We start from the raw sequence: 10,613 nt of genomic DNA, 5'->3' as shown, positions 1-10,613 counted from the left end.
AAAAAAAAAAAAAAAAAAAAAAAGAGAGAAGCTAAAAATGGAATAGAGCTATATGCACCAGCATAAAAGAACTCCAAGAAGTATTTTTATTACTGAATAAAGCAAGCTGCAGAGGCATACATAAATATATGTATGCAATCATATGTAAGTAAAAAATCAAACAAACCAAAACATGTGGTCAAACATATTCTTCTCAATACACCCAATACCAAATTCTTAAAGGCTTAAATTCTGTGAACAAAATTAAGATTGGGAAAGAGAAGAATAAAAGATTCTTGTATATAGACTTCTGTAAATTATTTTCCCATGTTAATAACATGAATTAACATATATTTATGTAATATTTACACACCTTTGTGGAAAAGGTAAAATATATTATTTTGACAATAGTCATCTCAGAAAACAGTTGTCTCCTTATGCTCCAAAATAGTAATGTCACTTCATTAAATTAACCAACAACTTTTATTAAGATTATAGCCAGGGATTTAGCTCAGTGGTTCCAGCGCCTGCCTTGCAAGCACAAGGACCCGAGTTCGATCCCCGGTACCAAAAAAATATATATATATATATAATTCATAGCCTCCTATTTACCAGAATCTAAAACATGGGAAGTGAAGATTATCTGCCATTATTACTTTAAAATTTAAATTAAATTAAGTATTAATCTCATAACTCAATTTTTTAAGTTTATTTAACATTTTAAACAAATTTAATTTTTTTAACATTGAGAAACACCTATAATCATAGCACTCCATAAAACTTCCCAATATTTTCTAAATAAATTAAAATGTCATATCCAAAATTTAAAAATTAAGAGTACCTATCAGCATTTCAAGATTCAAATTGTTTAGTTGGTATATTAAAAACCAGTGAATCTAAATCATCTTGGAGAAATATAAAATCATTTTTAATACACAAAAACAATGTATGTATCCCATGAATATTTTAATGGTACTAGTTATGTCAAGATTTTTTTTTTAGATCTAGTTGGTATGATAAAATAGCCTTCTGACTTTGAAGGTACCTAAAAATACATTTGATTATTTTTCTCTCTTCTCTTTGATTTAAAAAATATAAGTATGCTGCTATTTAACAAGAATATCACAAAAGTCTAAACCCTCAAAACCTCTAAATTAGCACCGTTCTTTCTTCTACCTCGAGCACATCCTTCACTAACTAGGACAGCAGGAACCAGGGTTTTACCTTTAACCAGTGGGGCTAGGGCTATCTGACATACAGAGGGACTGCGTTAATAAATTCAGCATCACAAGAGTCAGTTTTCTAACTGCTAGAGAAGGGAGTTAAAATATTGAAAGGACAGTTAAATATAAGGTTAGAACTGGAGTTATTGGTACGAACCAATCAGGTAGATAGATAAATAGATTAGATAATGATTAATGGATAGGACAGGTTGACAGGTTACATTGATATATATGGTTAGATTGATATCTAGGCTAGATCGACACATGATATAGATATAGGGGTGTTATTTCCTAATTCTGTTTCATAGCAGGGCTTAGACACAAAGACACTCTGGTAGATACAAGCCCACCTAGCACCCAGTTCTTGGTTTCTAAAAGCCATTTCCCACTAAAAGAAACCCGGAAAGTGTCTAACTTCAGAGCTGGGTCAGACAAAATACAAGATAAGCTTGGAAAATCGTGTTGAAGAAGAAAGTAGAGAAATAATCCTATAATAATAACAGTGTGTTAGGAAGACCTCTTGAAGGGTTCCCAAAGAACAACCTGGGACAATTTGAGCTCAATGGCTGCAAAAACTTGTAAGTCAAACTCTAACAGGAACAAGATACAGCTGATCCTCATTATTGGTGGATTTCATATTTGCAAATTCATCTACTTGCTAAAACCTGTATGTAGCCCCAAAGTGAAAGCTCAAACAGCCTTGCAGACACGCTCAGAACCACAGAAGTTTTAGTCATCCAGCTTGTCCACGCACAGCTGAGGTACAGCCAAGTGATGTATGCGCTGTCTTCCAGCTTCAGCCCCTGTACGGTGCGGCTCCTTTCACAGTACATTGTGCCTTTCTCACTGCTGTGTCTTTGGCTGGTGATTTTGCTTTCTTAACTGCCTGCCCCACCCCGTAGTGCTGCAGCGCAGTCTGGAGTCCCTGAGCACGGGTGGCTGTGATGAACTTAAGGAGAAACTACCTGTGTTTCTTGAGCTTCCTCCAGGCAGGGGTTACAGCACTGTTGGCAGCGATCAAAGTGCCAGTGAATCAACAATATGTATTAAATAAGGGGTCTTTACACAAAGACACACAGAAAGCAAGGTTATGAGCTAAGGGGTTGCTGATTAGGTTGTGACAGGAACTCACCCTGCATCTCCCCTAGAGCGAAGCTTCCGTATTTGCTAACTGCATGCTCAAGGTGACTACAGAACATAATTGCCATGGAGAATAATGAGAACTGGCTGGATTCACACAGCCTTAAAGTATTTCCCCATGAAGTGCTTCTAAGTTACTTATTGATTTACATTTACATAATACCTGTTAACTTTAGCATAGAGAAATCTAGCAAATGCAACCTTATCCAGTGATCAACGTTAACATGACTGATTACAGGACAAATTAAAAACACCTGCCTCCATTATGACATACTTTTGGGTGGGAGCCCAGCAAAAGTTCATGAATCAGGAGATGACATCAATCCCAAAGCAGGGGAACATTCTACGAAGTTAATGGCAAAAGGTCAAGGTCATAAAAGACAAAGAAGAGGAACTGGCCTGGCTTGAAGGAGACTGAAAGACACAAAAGCTAAAGACATGCGATCCTGGATGGACTGAATAGTGCCTATAGTTTACATGGTAGCACTGGTTCAATGTTAATTTCCCACTTCAGTTGCTGCCCCATAGTCTTGTAAGAGAGAGTCCTTTAACTCAGGAAACACACTGAAGTATAGGAGCCACCGAGTAACACATATGTGACTTCCTAGAAGAGGCAATGGTTAAAAAATCATTACAGGATAAAAGGTAACTGGCTATCGGTGTGACATTCTGCAACCATTCTGTAAATTCAAAATGATTTCAAAAACATAAACTTTAAAAATAATTAAGCTAGTGAAGAAGTTCCTAAATTCACAGATTTGCAACAAAACGCCTACTTTTTGGGGGGGGCGGTTGAAACAGGGTCTCACTATGTAATTGAGACTGACCTGGAGCTCACTATTTAGCCCAGGCTGGTTTCGAACTCAGCGATCCTTCTGCCTCAGCCTCCCAAGTGCTGGGATTACAGGTGTGAGCCACCACGCACAGCTTTGGAATTTTTTTTGTGGGGAGGGGTGTTTTTTTGGTTTTTTTGGTACCGGGGATCAAATTCAGGTCCTTATGCTTGTGAAGCAGGCCACTGAACCGCTGAGCTAAATCCCCAGCCCCTTTTGGGGTTTTTTGAAAATGCCTACTTTTTATGCTGAGGAATATATTTTAGATCAGTTTGTTGGTGTCATTTACAACTATGTCATTATAAAATCAAAGAGGTAATTTAATAGCACCATGAAAGAGAGATCATGAAATAATGATAGAGATAATCATTTTTGATCATCGAATGCTAACAAATCTTACAAATGCAATGGTAAGGCCAAGTTGACACTAAAATTAGGAAATGCGTTAGGCAATAGTAAAGTAAGAATAAAATTCAATACAAAGCACCATAATTGAAGAGAATATAATACAAAGAGGACTACATGTAGAAATCAGTTTAAAAAAAAAAATTAAAGCCGGGCATGGTGGCGCACACCTGTAATCCCAGCACTCAGGAGGCTGAGGCAGGAGGGTTGCTGTGAGTTCGAGACCATCCTGGACTACATAGTGAGTTCTAGGTCAGTCTCAACTGCATAGCGAGACCTTGTCTCAAAAAAAAAGAAGAATTATACCACTGACAGATCCTCTGCTCCCTGCAGATGGCACAAGTCACTGTGCAAGTGCACCTAGGCCGGGTGCTAAACTGCACCCTAATCACAACAGAGCTGTGCTGAGGTAAATCTGCTGTTGCCCAATGACCTGCAAACCATTAATTAAAGTTTCAAAAAATCTGTGACGCAGAATGAGTGGATTCTTAGAAACGTGACCAAAGCAGTGCTCGTGAGGAACTGGCTCAGCCTCAGTGAAAGAGACTGCGATTTATTCTTTTCCAGACTGTCAGAGACTACAGCATCACAGGAGGCAGCAGGCGCGGAGCAAACATCCTCCAGCACATGTGACCGTCTTATGCCCGTTCACAAAGCAAGTCTACAGGGCATGCTATCAGACCAGGCCTCGTTCGGAGTAGGCAAAGCCTTTCCTGAGCACTGATTTCAGTAAACCCGAGAGATGCTGTCTTTCTAAGTGGGCAGAGGAAGGAACTTAGTAGGGCCTGACATAGCTTAGTGGGAAATGGGAACCACAGGGAGAGGGTCATACGGAAAGGCCCCGCCTGGGGTTCCTTCTGCAGAAGACGTGACCTGGCATCCCCAAATGAGCCGACTGGGCCCGGACTCGGGAGGCTGCAGGCCATCATGCTACCTGCAGGAACCCAGCTAGCTGCCTTGAAGCGCGGGCCCCCAGTCAGCAGGCTGCCCCACCCTTGAGCGTGTTTCCCTTACCACGTTCGCACTGAAGACCTGAGAGGAAGAGCTGGAGGAGTAAGAAGCAGGTCCGGGTGAGAGGCCACAGCAGGGCAAAGGCACTGACCACAGCCTTTCTCCACAGTCATCTCGGAGCAGCGCGGGGCCTTGATGGAAGGGCACATTCGTATCTGCCAGGGCTTCTGCCTGTCCCTGGAGCCTTCATGCTAGAACCCTGCTACCTCATTTGATTTTAATTTGCAATCCCAGGGCCCCTATACACTGTTCGGCCTTTTTTATATTATTGCAGGCTCTTTTAGCAATTTTTTTTTCAAAGATATATTTGAAAGATCTGCCGGCAACAGGACTAACCAAGAATACGAGAAAAGGGCCCGTTCACCAAATCAACTCCACCTTGCATGTCGGACCCCGCAGGACGCTTCTCCTGCTGGTCCTCCTGGTCTAAAATCTTGTGATTTCCCAACCGCAAGATGCGTGCACGGCTCTGATCCTTCTCCTATCTATGCTGCTTGCAGTATTCCCCACCAGTCTCCCTGGCAAATGTCAAACTGGTCCACGGAGCCTTGGGATTAGTGTCCCTCCTGTAGGGGGCTCCACAGAACCTCAAAAGCTCTTGGCCCAGTCGTTAGTCCTATGTACTGCGCGTGTTTACCTCGCTGTCTGTCGCCTTCGAAAGGCAGTGAATGCTGCAAAGCAGGCCCTCGGGACATCCACAGTCTTCAGCTCCTAGAATACACCTAGCCTGCGGTAGGCACCCGAAAAGTGGACTTGGACCGTATTTATTCACTAACATTCTTTATCACCTCACAACAATAATTTGTGCTAAAATAATAAATCTGTGTACTTGTGAGAAAATGAAACCCATTTTCCTCTTGGGGAATGGGTTAGGGATAGAAGAGCATGAGTCATCAGATGAAGGCTGACGGAAAGCACTAGAAAATGTGAAAGGTAGAAGGCATGATGCATTTTGAAGTATGGCTCTTTAAGGCTAAAGAACCCCTAATGAATCTAGATAATAATATAGTAAAATAAATGTCCACTAAAGGAAAAGTGGGTGTTATGGCACACGCCTGCAATCTCAGCACTCTGGGAGGCCGAGGCAGGAAGATTCCAAGTTCAAACCCAACTTGGGCAATGTAGTGATTTAGTGAGACCTGTCTGAAAATAGATATAAAAAAGGACTGAGGATGTAGCTCCGTGCGAAGGACCTGAGTTCAATCCTCAGTACTACAAAAGAAGCGAACTGTTAACAGGAGGAGCAATATAATATTAATTCATATAATATTTCATTTATCCAGCACATCTGGGAAAGCAGTATTTTGTATAATTTTTAGATAACTGAGCAATCACCTCTTTAAGCAGCAAAGCTTTAAGGGTATCTGATGTATTAACTGGTATTACTAGACACTCCACAGTCTAATTTGACTTTTTTTTCAGAATTCAAAGTCATAATTATGAACACTAATATCCACGTGTGAAGTAATTTTAGCTTTTTTCACTACGTAGCCCAGGCTGGTCTTGAACTCACAGCAATCCTCCTGCCTCAGCCTCCCGAGTGCCAGGATTACAGGCGTGCGCCACCACGACCAGCAGAATTTTAGCATCTTTTGTCCTTCCTTTTTTATCGCTTGAGACAGGGTATCACTGAGTTCACTGCCTTGAACTCACTGTGTAGTCTAGGCTAGCCTCAAAATTGTTAGGATCCTCCTGTCTCAGCCTTCTAAATGCTGAGACTACAGGCCTGTGCCCCACGCCCGGCCCTCCCTGTTTATTTTTTTATTTATTTTTCCCAGTTGCAAGAAAATTCTTCCTGTGATCTGTTGTTTGTGTGTTTGTTGTTACCTGCTGATGTTCTGCTTCCTCGTCAACTTTTCTCTGTTAGGTTCTTCTACAAGCAAAAATAAACTAAAAATTTGTTCATCTGACATCTTTTCTTTTTATTTAAATGAGTCATAAAATGAAGAGTGTGCATCTTATTCTTATGCCAAGTAGGTGGATTGGATTTTTACTATAAAGCAGCCAGTTGCACTTTATTACTTGGACACTTACATTCCTACTCATCTTTTTAAAAATCCTTCTGCATTTTACAAAGTTTTGATTTCTTCAAAGCCTTGCTGGTCAGAAAGGGGTAGCTCCTCCAGAGCTAACCAGGCCTCGGAGCTAGCAAAGGGCATCGTGGACAGGAAGCACACCTTTCCTAAGCGAGCCCACCCATCTGAACCCCTATGGAACCCACGGCCCAAGCCCATCACCCAGGGCCAGGGGCACACGGCCAGAGCCACCACATTGCCCGCCAGCCGCACGTGAGCTGCTTCGGAGGACACCGCAGGCCGGCTGGCGGCCCTGTGAGGAATGGCGGGCCCTCCTCTTGGGAAACACAGCAGCGTTAGCCTCTTCTGGCCATCACTCTTTCACCTCTGGGTAAAGGGTACTAAATCACACAGGTAGGTACAGGTCATAGAACAGCTCCCCCTGAAATTCCTTGGTTCTCTTCCTTTGTAAGTATTCAGCTTTCCCTCTATTGCTCATCTCCTAGCTCCTATTGCTTGTATACTTTCGAGCCCATGGGGAGCCTCAAGGAGCTGGTGGCAACACTCTCGTCGTCTACGGCCTCAGTCCCTTCCGCTGTGGCTGTGGAGCGTATCCCCATCCTGTGCCCGCTCTTAGGCACACAGCAGACACAGTTTCCCGGGCCTCTCACCCGGGAGCATCAAACTACATGCAGTTGGGCCTTTCCGTCAAAGCAAAGCCAGTGTTTCCTGTCCTGTTCAACATGGCCAACACAAGACCGGCACTGCCCCGCTTCCTGCTCATTATCTGTGAAACTAATGATGCCGTGCATTCCCCAAACCACAATGATAGCATCCCAAGTCTTCCTCCCCTCCAGAGCACTCTGGCAAACAGCATTCCCTTCCTGTCAGGAACTAAATGGCGCCGGTACCTCACAGTCACCCCCGGGCTTGGTGTGGAGAGTCCCAGAGCTACCAACCACAGATATGGGGATGGGCTTGGAAAAGGAAGTGTTGGGGAGAAGATGCACCATGAGTGGCCGCACCGCAGTACGGCCCTGCACGGCTAACCCCTCCAAGGCTATCTGAGTGGACGCCACCCAACGAGTACCCACGGTTACTGAACACCGAGTTTAAGGAAGGCTTTATTTTACAGGGATTCTGTACCAGGCCCATTCGCGTTTTCCTGTTAGCTCAAAAGCAACACGGCTAAAGCGAATGGTTTGGTACCACAAGAAAACAAACACACAATAAAATATAAAAGTAAAACAGAAATGAAACAAAGAATTGGAAATAGAGAAAATAAAAACAAAGCAAGAACATGAAAAATAGGGAAAGGAATTAAAGTGTCGGTAAGATTTCCTGAGCTTCGGATTTGACTGAGTTTCCTAACAACGCAAAAAGTTCTGTAATCATCCTCACACTTAGTTACTTTCTAACTTCTCCACAGAAAATAGTTTCTGCTGTGTTCTAGGGCAGTGGTTCTTTCAGTGTGGTCCTTGCCCGGGTAAAATGCTAATGTTTGGGCCCCAATCCAGGTCTCCTGGATCAGAGACAGTGGACAGGACTCTGCAATCTGGGTCTTTGGACGCTTTCCCTGTGATGCTAACACAGGCTCTGTGCCAGCACCACTCTCCTAAGGAAATGGAATTCTCTAGCAAGGGCAATGACCCTCTGGAAAATATGAGGAATTCAAGCAACAGTCTCAACAACAAAACCAAAATCCAATTTGTCAAAGGCAGTGTGCACCTGAGGAGAGGGTAACTGGTCCAGCCCTGGAGTTTTCGGTGACTCTACTCTCCTGAGTCAAACCTGATCCAAAGAGATCGCATGTTATTCTTGTTTTGAAACACCTTGCAAAAGGCCATGGGTACTGGGGCTACATATTCTTGGGAAACGCACATTCTGAATTTTCTCTTTCTGCCTCTCCAGACATACTCCTGACCCTATTTTCTCCTGTTGAAGCCCTAAAGCCATTTTTGATAATCTCTTCCCTATTGTTCTTTTGCCAGTTGTCGCGGAATGATCTCTTTCCTCCTCTCATTCAATAAGTACTTCATTAAATATGTGTTCAGCAGTGTAAACTCAGCAGGGAATGTGATAGATAAAAACACCCTTGCCTTCAGGGAACTTAACTTTCTCTTAGGGAGACAATAAAGCAAAGAAATAAGTACAATAAAGTCAGTGCTGAGAGTGGTGGTGCACGCTTCTAATCCCAGCACCCTAAGAGGCTGAGAAGGGAGGATCAGAAGTTCAAACTCAGTTTGGGAAACACAGTAACTTAGCAAGATTTGTCCCAAGCTAAAAGATAAAAAGGCCAGCATGCAGCTCTGTGCAAAGGTTCTGGGTTTAAAAAAAAAAAAAAAAAAAAGCATCTTATCAAGCATGTGCAGACTTTTTTCTTGTCATTATTTTCTTTAAAATATAGTGTAACAACGGTTTACACTGCATTATGTATGATCAGTCATCTAAAGACGATTTAAAGTATATAGAACATAAAGGTGTAGGGAAGGTGGGACGGGTAGGGGAAGGGTAAAAAGGGAAAAGAAAAAATGTGAGATAATGAAAAGATGAAAATAAAGTGTTTGTAGATGGGGGGGAGGAGGGGGTGAAGGGAGGGCAGGGACAAGGGGAAAAAATGAGAACCAAGACCTGTCATGCAGAGGTACAAGATCCCAACAATGAATGTAACTGTACTGTATCCCTAAAATGTACCAATAAACTCAATTAAACTGAAAAAAAAGTATATAGAACAATGTGCATGGGTTACACATAAGCAGGATGACATTTTATATAAAGGACCTGAGCGTTCTTCTTTGGTATCTGAGGTTGATGTCCAGGACCCAGTCCTTTACAGATTCCAAAGGGAAAATGTACATCACAGGTTAATGATGAGTGCTGAGGGGGTAAGAAGTGTTGGACGGGGAGGTTGAAGAATTTTAAATAGAGGGCCGGTGCTTTATCTCAGTGGTGCCACCACCTGCCTCATTCAATACTCAGTACAAAAAAAAAAAAAAAAAAAAAAAAATACAATTTTAAATACAGTGACTAAAGAAGTTCTCCCTGAAGAGATGCCATTTGGAAGAAGGCCAAGGGCTGTGGGGAGTGCATTCCCAGCACATGAACGTCAAGTGCAAAGGTCCTGAGGTGAGCACACGCCTGGGACATTTGAGGACTGGTGATGAGACCAAAGTGGTTAGAGCAGAATGAACAAATGAGACTGAAAGAATGATATGGGTCAAAGAGGTAAACAGGGGGTAGAGCACGTGCATACAAGGTGGACAGTGCTGTGAATGAGAAGGGAGACCATGAAAGCTGTGAGCAGAAGAGTGGCATTTTGACAGGACCCTCTGGCTGCCAAGCCAAAAGCAGGCTGAAGGGGCTGGGGAGAAGCAGGAGGGCGGGTGCAGTGGGCTACTGCCCCCTTTCCTTCTCTTCTACTTTCTCCTGGGGTCCCTCCTTCAGTCCCCTTCCCCTCAGGCGCTGCCTGATCTGCTCCAACTCCCTCCCAGGACGGGAGAGCTCCTGAGAGGCTGGATGCCTTGGGCTCCACAACAGGGTCCCAGCTCCCCTCCCAGCCTGGCCTCCCAGGCCCCTGCCACTCAGTCAAAGCCCCAAACACAGCGAACCTCCTGAGCATTTTCAAATACACCCGCACAGTCCGCCTCTGCCCCTGCCCCCTGTCCCTGGCACTCTCCTGCCGCCCCACACCTGTGAGGTCCATCTCAAATCCTACCTGATTCCTCGGCTAGAGGTCCCCTACCTGCCTTTGTCCTCCATACCCATCTGTTCTCTTTTTAAGCCCCTGAATGATTTCCACTCTTATGTGTCCCATCTCCCTCAGGAGATCCTAACCTCTGTGAGGGCTAGCTGTACTTCACAAATTGCCTAACTGCCACAGCATGGAGAATGGAACCTTCTAGAAGAATTACTTTGAATTTAGTGATATCAACTTTTTTTTTTTTTTTTTTTTTTTTTTTTTTTTTTTTTTTTTTTCGTGGGGCTAAACTTGGGGGTTCGCGTCTTGG

General features: G+C 43.4%; 1 protein-coding gene across 1 annotated transcript in view; it reads right to left on the bottom strand.

The window, feature by feature from the left end:
• Positions 1–10,613, bottom strand: part of Slco5a1 (solute carrier organic anion transporter family member 5A1) — a 133,475-nt gene that overhangs the window by 54,363 nt on the left and 68,499 nt on the right. The gene's annotated exons all lie outside the window — the stretch shown is intronic.

Source organism: Fukomys damarensis, unplaced genomic scaffold (genome assembly GCF_012274545.1).
Source record: "Fukomys damarensis isolate Sample0158 unplaced genomic scaffold, DMR_v1.0_HiC HiC_scaffold_5, whole genome shotgun sequence".
Lineage (NCBI taxonomy): Eukaryota > Metazoa > Chordata > Mammalia > Rodentia > Bathyergidae > Fukomys > Fukomys damarensis.
This window is presented reverse-complemented; position numbering and strand designations above follow the sequence as displayed.